The 8,917-nt window shown below is 44.0% G+C and overlaps 1 pseudogene; it reads right to left on the reverse strand.

The window, feature by feature from the left end:
• Positions 1 to 1,247: 1,247 nt before the first annotated feature.
• LOC136654939 (5S ribosomal RNA) lies at positions 1,248 to 1,367 on the reverse strand (annotated as a pseudogene).
• Positions 1,368 to 8,917: the final 7,550 nt, after the last annotated feature.

Below are 8,917 nucleotides of genomic sequence, written 5' to 3' on the forward strand. Positions count from 1 at the left end.
TGTACCGGAGAGAACCTCAGAACTCCCCAGAAGCTTATCAGGGCTTCCTCAATGAGATGGTCAGTGATGGTGGGCAAGGCAGGATGGTGTAGTGGTTTGGGAGTTAGACTTAGAAGATCCAGGTTCAAATCCCTGCTCAGCCATGAAGCTTCCTGGATGATCTTGGGCTACTCATTCTCTCTCAACCTCACCTACCTCAGAGGGTTGTTGTAAGGACAAATGGAGGGGAGGAACTACGTACACCACTCTGAGCTCCTTGGAGGAAGGGTGGTATAAAATGTGAAAAATAAATAGAATAAAATAAATGTCCTTGAAGGACATCTTGCTCACCACTGCTTATCTTCAGCAGGTTGCTGAGGTCCCTAGGATAGAGTCTTTCACTGGGTCTCCAATGGAATCTCCTGATGGTACATTAGTTGCTACCACTAGTACTTGAGGGTTCAGGGGTCAACTTGGATCAGGTTGACCCTCTAATGACCATGGGTTTTTGGCTTTCCCTGAATAGGTGTGTCTAGGTCATACTGTTAGTTCAAGCATGAACTAATTATGCGCCCTAGAGATTGCCTCAGAACCTCTGGCTAAAATTTTGGAACAGGGGTTCTTTGGCTGACAAGTCAATGTGGAAAAGTTTGCCTCACAACAGAAAGTTTAAGATTCACTGCTGTAGAGGCAGAGAATTCCATGTTTGTCTGACAGCTACAGAGAACATCTCTCTGTGTTCCCTTGGAATTGAAACTTGGGGTAGGAATGCAGTGTGGTTCAGGAAGTTTTTGGGCACTCACTGAACACCAAATGTTTGCAGAGGTGTGGAACTTTAAAAGAACTCAACTGGTAAAAGAAAAGAATTGGGGCAAATAAAACTCACGATGATTTGCATCCTTGGAAGTCCAAGGGTTAAAAAGGGAGTCTGGTTTTCTACAGCAGTGATTTTCAACCTTTTTCATCTTGTGGCACGCTGACAAGGCACTAAAATTGTCAAGGCACACCATCAGGTTTTTGACAATTGACAAGGCATACCATGCTGCCAGTGGCGGGTTCACATCCCCATTGGTTCCACTAATAAATGATCTTCCACCAGATTCCTATGGCACACCTGTGGATCACTCAGGGCACACTAGTGTGCCACGGCACAGTGGTTGAAAATGGCTGTTCTAGAGATTTAACTGTCCTTTGAAACACTCACTTCCTGTCCTGTCCTGGAACTTCTGGTTGGTTGGCAACCTTCAGTCTCGAAAGACTATGGCATAAGCCTACATCACCCAGTATTCCCATGCGGTCTCCCATCCAAGTACTAACCAGGCCTGACCCTGCTTAGCTTCTGAAATCAGATGAGATCAGGCATGTGCAGGGTAACAGTTGCTGTTGGAACTTCTGGTGAGAAAGAAATCAGAAAAGAGTGTATGTCAGAGGATACATTCATTCCCCGACCAGTCAGAGATTTAACATTCCAATATCTAGAGAAGGGCTTAAACCTCAAGAGTGGTAACTTTAGTAACTCAACCATACTTTTTTAAAAAAAGTCATCTCCAAATCTCTCCAAAAGAGAAGAAGCTACCGTGCTGTCATCAGGGCAAGGGGGGGATGCCCAGGCAGTGGCTCTTGGTTTAAGAACTAGGATGTTGCAATTTGCATAAGGGTCTCCTGTTGTAATCAGTAAACGTAATGGACTAAAACTGTACCATAATTATAGAGATAACGAAAAGACACAAACTGCAGTAAGTCAGCAGAAAATGCCTTTGCAAATAGCCATAATTTTACCTGCCTGCAAAATGTTATGAGGGACCAGGCAGATCTCTTTGGGAAGTGCATTCATAATGTGGGGGACACCACAGGTAAGGCTTAGCTCTGTACCCTCACCATCCCCATGTGGGTGAAAAGTAGAGCGCAGAGGTGAGTCTCTTCTATGGTTTTAAGGGAATGGGGAAGCCTATTTGTATAGAGGTAGCAGTCTGGTGCCTTCCGACTCTTTCTACCCAAGCAGCCAGGACTGAAATTGCATGGCTAAGTACATCTTGCTGTTCTTCCCACCCCAGATCTCTTTTCAGAAATATCCTGCAGCTGTAGTGAAGAATAAAGACTGCAAACGATTCTCCAGGTTCCAGGAACCACCAACCACTTCATCTTTCTCATTCAAAGGAAGCAATAGGTGTTTGGGCAGGTTGGAATCTCTGATGCAATTTGGTAGACATCTATAACATAAACTCAGTGAGAAAGGGTCTGTCTATGGGTCTATGAGTCATGATACCTAAATGAAAATTCCCCATGTTTTGAGGTAGTTTACCTTTGAACACCAGGGTTTAGGAATAAACAAGAGGGGATGGTCATCACCTTCACAATTCATTGGTGGGCTTCCCAGAGACATCTAGCTGGCTACTGTTGGAAACAGGATGCAGGGCAAGATTGAGTTTTTTGAATCAACAGAGTAGTTCTTATGTTCTTGAATGGCTACTGCTACTATACTAGAACCCTGGCCATAACCTCCTCCTGTCCCAAGATATGTTTCTGGGTGCCTTGGAAAAAGGGGTGCATGGTATGGTCCATGAGGCCACCTGAGATAGTTGTATCAGGCAGCAGATGGGGGGGGGGGACCCACCTCTGTCTGTTCAGTTGCCTTCAACACTCTAGCCACCTCCTCTTCCTTTTCCAGTCCAGGAACTGGAAACAGCAGAGACTAGAACATAGCCAGCTAATGGGATGGGCTGCTTTTGGCACAATGCCCCACCTGTCCTGGGAAGGCAACAGCAGAGGAAATTGAGGTGGGCACTTTCAAGCACTTTGTGAGCAGTGGGATCAATTACACAAAGCCTAAGGGATTTGTGCATGTTGACTTGAAATGTTTAAAGACCACTGAGCCCTTTCACAGTCCACAAAGGGATAATTGTGCAACCAGAGGCCACCTGGAAGATTTGATGGAAGGAGCAAAAAAAACAAAAATCACCAAGACAAAAATAGTTGTCATGATGAGCTGTGTTCGTGTTTCTTGGCAGGAGGAGTAAAGCTTTGTACAATCTTTACACAACCTTCTGTGATGAAGGGGAAGAGTTTGGCGGATGTTTTCTTGGAGACAACGGTAATGAATAGGGCCCTGTCTACTTGATGGAAGAAGCTTCCATATTCTCTTGCTAACAAAAAAAATGATTTACCCACATTTTATTTCAGTAGAAACTGGGGGAGGGGTTTCTGTGCTTTTACCAGAGGTGTTGCCAACAAGGTAGATTGCCTCTTGTGCACGTGCAGGGTCTTTTTGTGTCATTGATGACATGACAAAAACATCTGATTGTATCAATTGTGTTTGCAAAGCATTGCCTGCTGCACCAGAAATCCTTATTAAAATCCTGCCAGAGTCCAGGAAACTCTATAGCAGAAATGAAAACCTGGTGTCCAGAATCTGAAACTGATTCCAAATTGGGTGTGAACACCTGGGGGAGCAGCCAGGACAAGAATTCTGTGCCCATGTTTTTATCTTTGTTTTCCAGGATCTTACTTCACTTCAGGACTGACCAGGGCTTGCACTGTTTTCAGTTACATCAAGAATGGGAAGATAAATGCTGACAACCTTCTCCTTACCTTGCACATGCTGGGGATCCTGATGACTGTTGCTGAGCTAAAACAGGTTGTTGAGCTTGTCGCTGTGGATGGTGAGTGTTGGCCTTACTCTCAGGGCTGTGGCTTTCGCCCATAATTATTTACAGTTTACATTCATTGGCTGCAGTTAAATCATCGCAGTGCTTAATTCAACTCTCATACATTCGCACAAATGGAATCAAAGTGGTTTTCTAATAAATTTTCTCATAACTTAGAAAGTCAGAGAAGTTTCAAAATTCTGGTTTTTCCATTTTGGGGTTTAGCCTTTTTAAAATTAGAAACATAGGGCGCAATCCTACCCTTCACTTGGGCCGGGGACTTGCGCTAGCCCAGGAGGGTTGCAAATGTGCCGTAAAGCATGTTTTTGCCTCCTCGAGAGTAGGCCAGGTCCGCGCATGGAGGTGCGCCGGCCTGCAGAGACTGACACAAGCCTCCGTGCTCGCTTCCTTGGGAGGGAGGTGAAGTGGGAGGGAGGTGTTTCTGGGTGGAGCCAGGGCGGACAGTGGGCAGCCCTGGGGCAGGCGGGGGGGAGCAGGAGGTGGCGCAAGTCCGAGGAGATCCATAGAGGCAAGGGTGCTTTACCCTGAGGTAAGGGGAAACTTTTCCCCTTACCTCTGGCTGAGCCACTTTGGGCCCCTGTCCTGCGTTGGATACAGCACAAGCCTTTTGGCTTGCCTGTTTCAGCGCAGGGTAGGATTGCACCCATAAATAGTAATTATAATTAACTGATTACAAAAGTATAATCTGCTTTTAGATTGTGAATCTTTAAAGCAGAGGCCTGTCTTCTTTCTCTATACATGGCACCTGGTACAAAGCCTTATGTAGCACTGTGTGCTATGTAATATGCTTTACATTCACTATATGGATAATAGAAAATAGTACCTTATATAGTATGCAGAAAACAGTTTTTGTAGTCACATAATACTCTTTTACACAATTCAATAAACTTGGTCCAATTTTGATAAGCTATCCATTGCCTTCTTTGGCTCATTTTCATGGACACAGTTCATCATGTAGTTTCATATTGTATTTATTAGCCATTCATTATGTGTCAGCCTTTTAGTTTTTCAGTTTTATCTATAATCAAGTATGCTACCATTCTGCAAAGCTGCAGGGTAATGTTGGAGGAGAAGATATGTTGCAGAATAATTTTTTTTTTTTAAAGAACTTTTTTGCATGAGTCAACAGAAACAATATAGATTCTGACTGAATATCACACCCCATTGTTTCACTAATTAGTGCTTCAATAATTCCCTGATAATTTCTCCTTTTAGGCCATGTCCACCACTTATTTATTTAGCATATGGCATATAATACATGGACATATATCAATTAGACTAGATCAAATGTCAATGTCCAGTTCATCCAGCCATTCAAGGACAGAGTTACCTACATTGAAAAAGTCCGACCATGTCCACCACTGATGAATAAAAGAGCCAAGAGTGGGGCTTCTAGCATGCAACAGATAATTCCCTTTAATTTTATTTAATTTAGTGGTTCTTATATGCGCTTGTCTAATTTTTCTGTTTGAACATTTTAAAATGTGCTGTTTTTAAGTTCCCCAGTATGGCTTTGGGGGATTCCGGTTGTAAAGAATGACTCATCAAGTTATGCCAACCACGGCCTCTGAGAGGAATTTTTTCAGGGGGTACAAAGTTTCTTTTGGGCCTCTTTGCAAAGAGGGAGGGGTGAAACAGAGCTGGGGAGGGTGGTGACGGGCAAGCAGGAATAGGGGCAGGGAGGGGCGAAACAGGGGAGGGTAAAGACAGCTGGAAAAGTCTTTGGAGCCCAGGTCTACCAACCCACGTGGCATCAGTAGTGTCCCCAGCATCCTGTGTGGGCAAGAAATCTGAGTAGATAGGAAAATGTCAGATCCCAGGAAATTTCTGGGAAATTTCCTTTGGCTCCTGGCCCCCCTTTGGACCCTGGGCCCGGGTACAAATTACCCCCTTTACCCCCCTCTCCTAGGCCCTGACGCCACTCTAACCTGGGCACTGATCAAATGCCTATGCACTGATAGTTGAATCTCCCCCTCTCCAGTACCACTAAAGGAGGGACTATACAAACGCATGGCTCTGTATGCAGATAGTTAAAATTTGGTTACACTATTAAAACTCAAAATTGTTTGGTAGGATTTGAATCTGAATTTAGAATCCAGATTCAACATTCCCCTGAGATATGTAACCGAGACACAACAACTGGATAGTAGTAATACCCATTGCGTAGCTATGCCTGTCTCTTACCAACTTGTCTTCTTTTTTCCCTTACAGCTCAAGGGAATATGGAATTTGCTGACGTCCTACGTGTTGTCAATGAAGCCTTGCCCTTCTCTGAAACAAGAAGTATGAGGAGGGAAACTGAGGCAATGAGAAAATGGCTGTACTGTATTTCAGTGTTCACCCTGCCTCATTGGCACTTTCCCCCCATTCCTTTCTTTCTGTTTTTATTAACTGTAGGATTCCTCCTGGGTTCTTGTTTTATTTTTTTAGCATCCCCACTACCTGATTGTTCTGCCTGATGAGAATCTGTCTCACCAAGAACCAGGGAAGGTGGATCAAAATTGTGCACACTATAAAGGAGCCACTTCCTTATTTATCATCTCTTCATGACATCTTCTTAGTAGTGGTTCCCAAACTGTGATCCAGGGCACTCCGGGGAGCTGTCAAAAGCAACCAGGGGAGCTGCGGAATTGTTCCTCGAAGCCTGCATTCTCAGAGGAAGAGCAGGAGAAAGGCTGAGACCGCGGCATTAATAAAATATAAATTTATATCCCACCTTTCCTATGCCAAAGCAGATGCCCAGTGTTTTCCTTTCTGAAGAAACTGAGAGAGACAAGAAAAATAGGGAGGGGGCGGGTGGGCAGCAGAGGATCAAATGGCCAAGCAGGGCGCTGCTTGCATGTATTTGCCAAAGTTCATCTGGGTACTTGAAAATGTAAGCACCCTTGAATGCTTGTGAGCAGAACTGAAACAAATGGAGGCCTGCATGCAAACGCTGGAGCTACTGTGAGCAAAAGCTTGAATCCATGGTTACTCATGAAAGGCCCAAGGGTTTGCAAGCATCTGAATAAACTACTTGCCAAGGCACAAATTATGTGAGTGTTTTAAAGCTCAGTCCCATTATGAGCTGAACGGTGGGATGCTTGTGCATCTGTAGGACTGTATACATTCTGCTACTGAAAGTTTCATTCCCTGAGCTCCCACAACGTTCGTGAACATTCCGTGACATTGCACCAGCTCAGCCAATCAGTGTCGACATCTTTGCTGACCCAAGTGTTACAAAACATTTATCATAAGCCCATCTGTATCCCCTTGCTGTATTATGTAGGAATTAAGGAGGCGTTATCAATTATTTTGTACTCAGTAACTGTCATTTTTTTTTCCTTCCCAGCGTTTTCCGCAGCTCTTCGAATTGCTCAGGGAGCTTTCAAAAAGATTAAGAAAGAGATGGTGGTCATTGAGGAATTGGAACCAACCTTGGCTGCTCTGGGGGTCACCCTGAGCCCTAAGATTATAGAACGGGCACTGAAACGCATTCGGGTTACCTGTAAGTAATCTTATGGGTTTACTGCATAGTGCAGGTGGGTTGCACAGTGCAGTAAAGTGAAGATAAAATGTGCTGCTGGGCTGGAAGGTTTGGCCAATCCTCTGTAATCTTTGACTTCAGCAGAAGAAACTGGCTAGAACTTTTTGTTCAAGTTATGATCTCTTCGCTGATTTCCTTCTATGTCTTTGAGCCACGCTGGAACTCTCTGGTCAGAAAGGTGCCACTTGTGGCCTTGGGTCCCTTTGATCTGCTTTGTCCCACCTTTTGCTTTATTTGCTTATTTAAAATCTTTCTGTCCCACTTGCCTCAAATCAGATGGCTGCAAAGTGACTAAGGGGCCAAAAATACATATCTCATGGATCAAAACCTAACATTAAACCCTACAAAATACAGATACTGTAGCTATAATGCTAACACCCTCCTCCCCCGCCCCAACTACAAGTGAATTATTATTATCAGTATTTGCACCAAGACCGGCTGCTTAACACTTTTCTGCTGCCTGATGGTTGGTGAAAAACCAACACAACCAGGCATTGGTGGACCTCTTGAAAGCTGCTTCCACAGAACTGGGCTGAGTTCCACATTCCATAACACCATCAACTTCATCTTTAAGGGGACTCTTTTGGGGGCTCTTCAGCAGGGCCACCCCATACGCATGTGGGCATAAGGAAGAGATATTCCTTAACATAAGAAAAAAACCATTACCTTTCTGTTGCAGGGGATGGGAAGCTTAACATCGCAGATTTTCTGTTAACTGTGAATGGACCACTAAGTAGCCATTCAAGAGTCGGTAAGTGCCCCTTGACCATTAGCTAGGTTGTAATAAATCTGAAGGAATTTCAGAATGTTCTTCAGCTAAGTGAGAGTAGGTTATAAGTCCTATTGGGGTCAGTGGAACTTACTCCCAGGTAAGCATGGATAGGATTGCAGCCTCAGGGAGGAGAACTTTTGGAAAGTTCAGATTGTACAAAGGGGAGCTGCAAGAGGATTAGCAGGGGTGAAGTTTTATGGTCTGACCATGCTACACTTATTCTAGCTGCATTGGTTGCCCATTTGTTTCTGGGCACTGATCCAGGTACTAGTTATTGCAGGTTATTACCTTTAAACAACCTGGAATTGAGATATCTGAAAGACTACCTCCCCCCGTGTGAAACTGCCTGTCCTATAAAGTCCTTCAGTGAGACCCCCTAGTCTGTTCCACTGCCTTTTCTGCATAAGCAAGTGGTGAGTCATGGGAGGGCCTTCTTGGTGATGGCCCCCACAATGTGGAGCTCCACCCCTTGTGAGGTGCAGCTGGCACCATCTTTGCCAGTATTCCAGTGTCAATTTAATCCTACCTCTTTCAAAAGACTTCCTTTGGGGTGCTATGATGGTTCCTCCATTTTTTTAGCTTTGGAGTTATGTTTCTGGCTCTCTTTGTCTGGTTTTCTTTGTTGCTGTTATTGGGTAACTGTTCTCATTGCTAATTTTATTCTGTTTTTAATTTTTTTGTACACCTTGTTAGAATATTTGAGAAAGAGTAGAATAGTTTAAAAAAAATTAAGTAAATAGGTAAATTCGGATTTTAGGATGAAAGCTAGGTCAGATACCAGTCTGTAAACTACAATTTATTGAAGAGTGGTATATAAATATTAATAATAATACTTCCCTCCCCCCGCCCCCAAAGTTTGCAAAAAGTGTCTTTCTTTTGGTTTATTGTCTCTGACAGCCCTAATATTCTAGGCCTCCTGGGGGGCAATGAATATGCTCGGTACTTATCTGTAGGGTAAGCCTAAAATGGTAAAAA

Source organism: Tiliqua scincoides, chromosome 5, assembly GCF_035046505.1.
Source record: "Tiliqua scincoides isolate rTilSci1 chromosome 5, rTilSci1.hap2, whole genome shotgun sequence".
In the NCBI taxonomy this organism is placed as follows: domain Eukaryota; kingdom Metazoa; phylum Chordata; class Lepidosauria; order Squamata; family Scincidae; genus Tiliqua; species Tiliqua scincoides.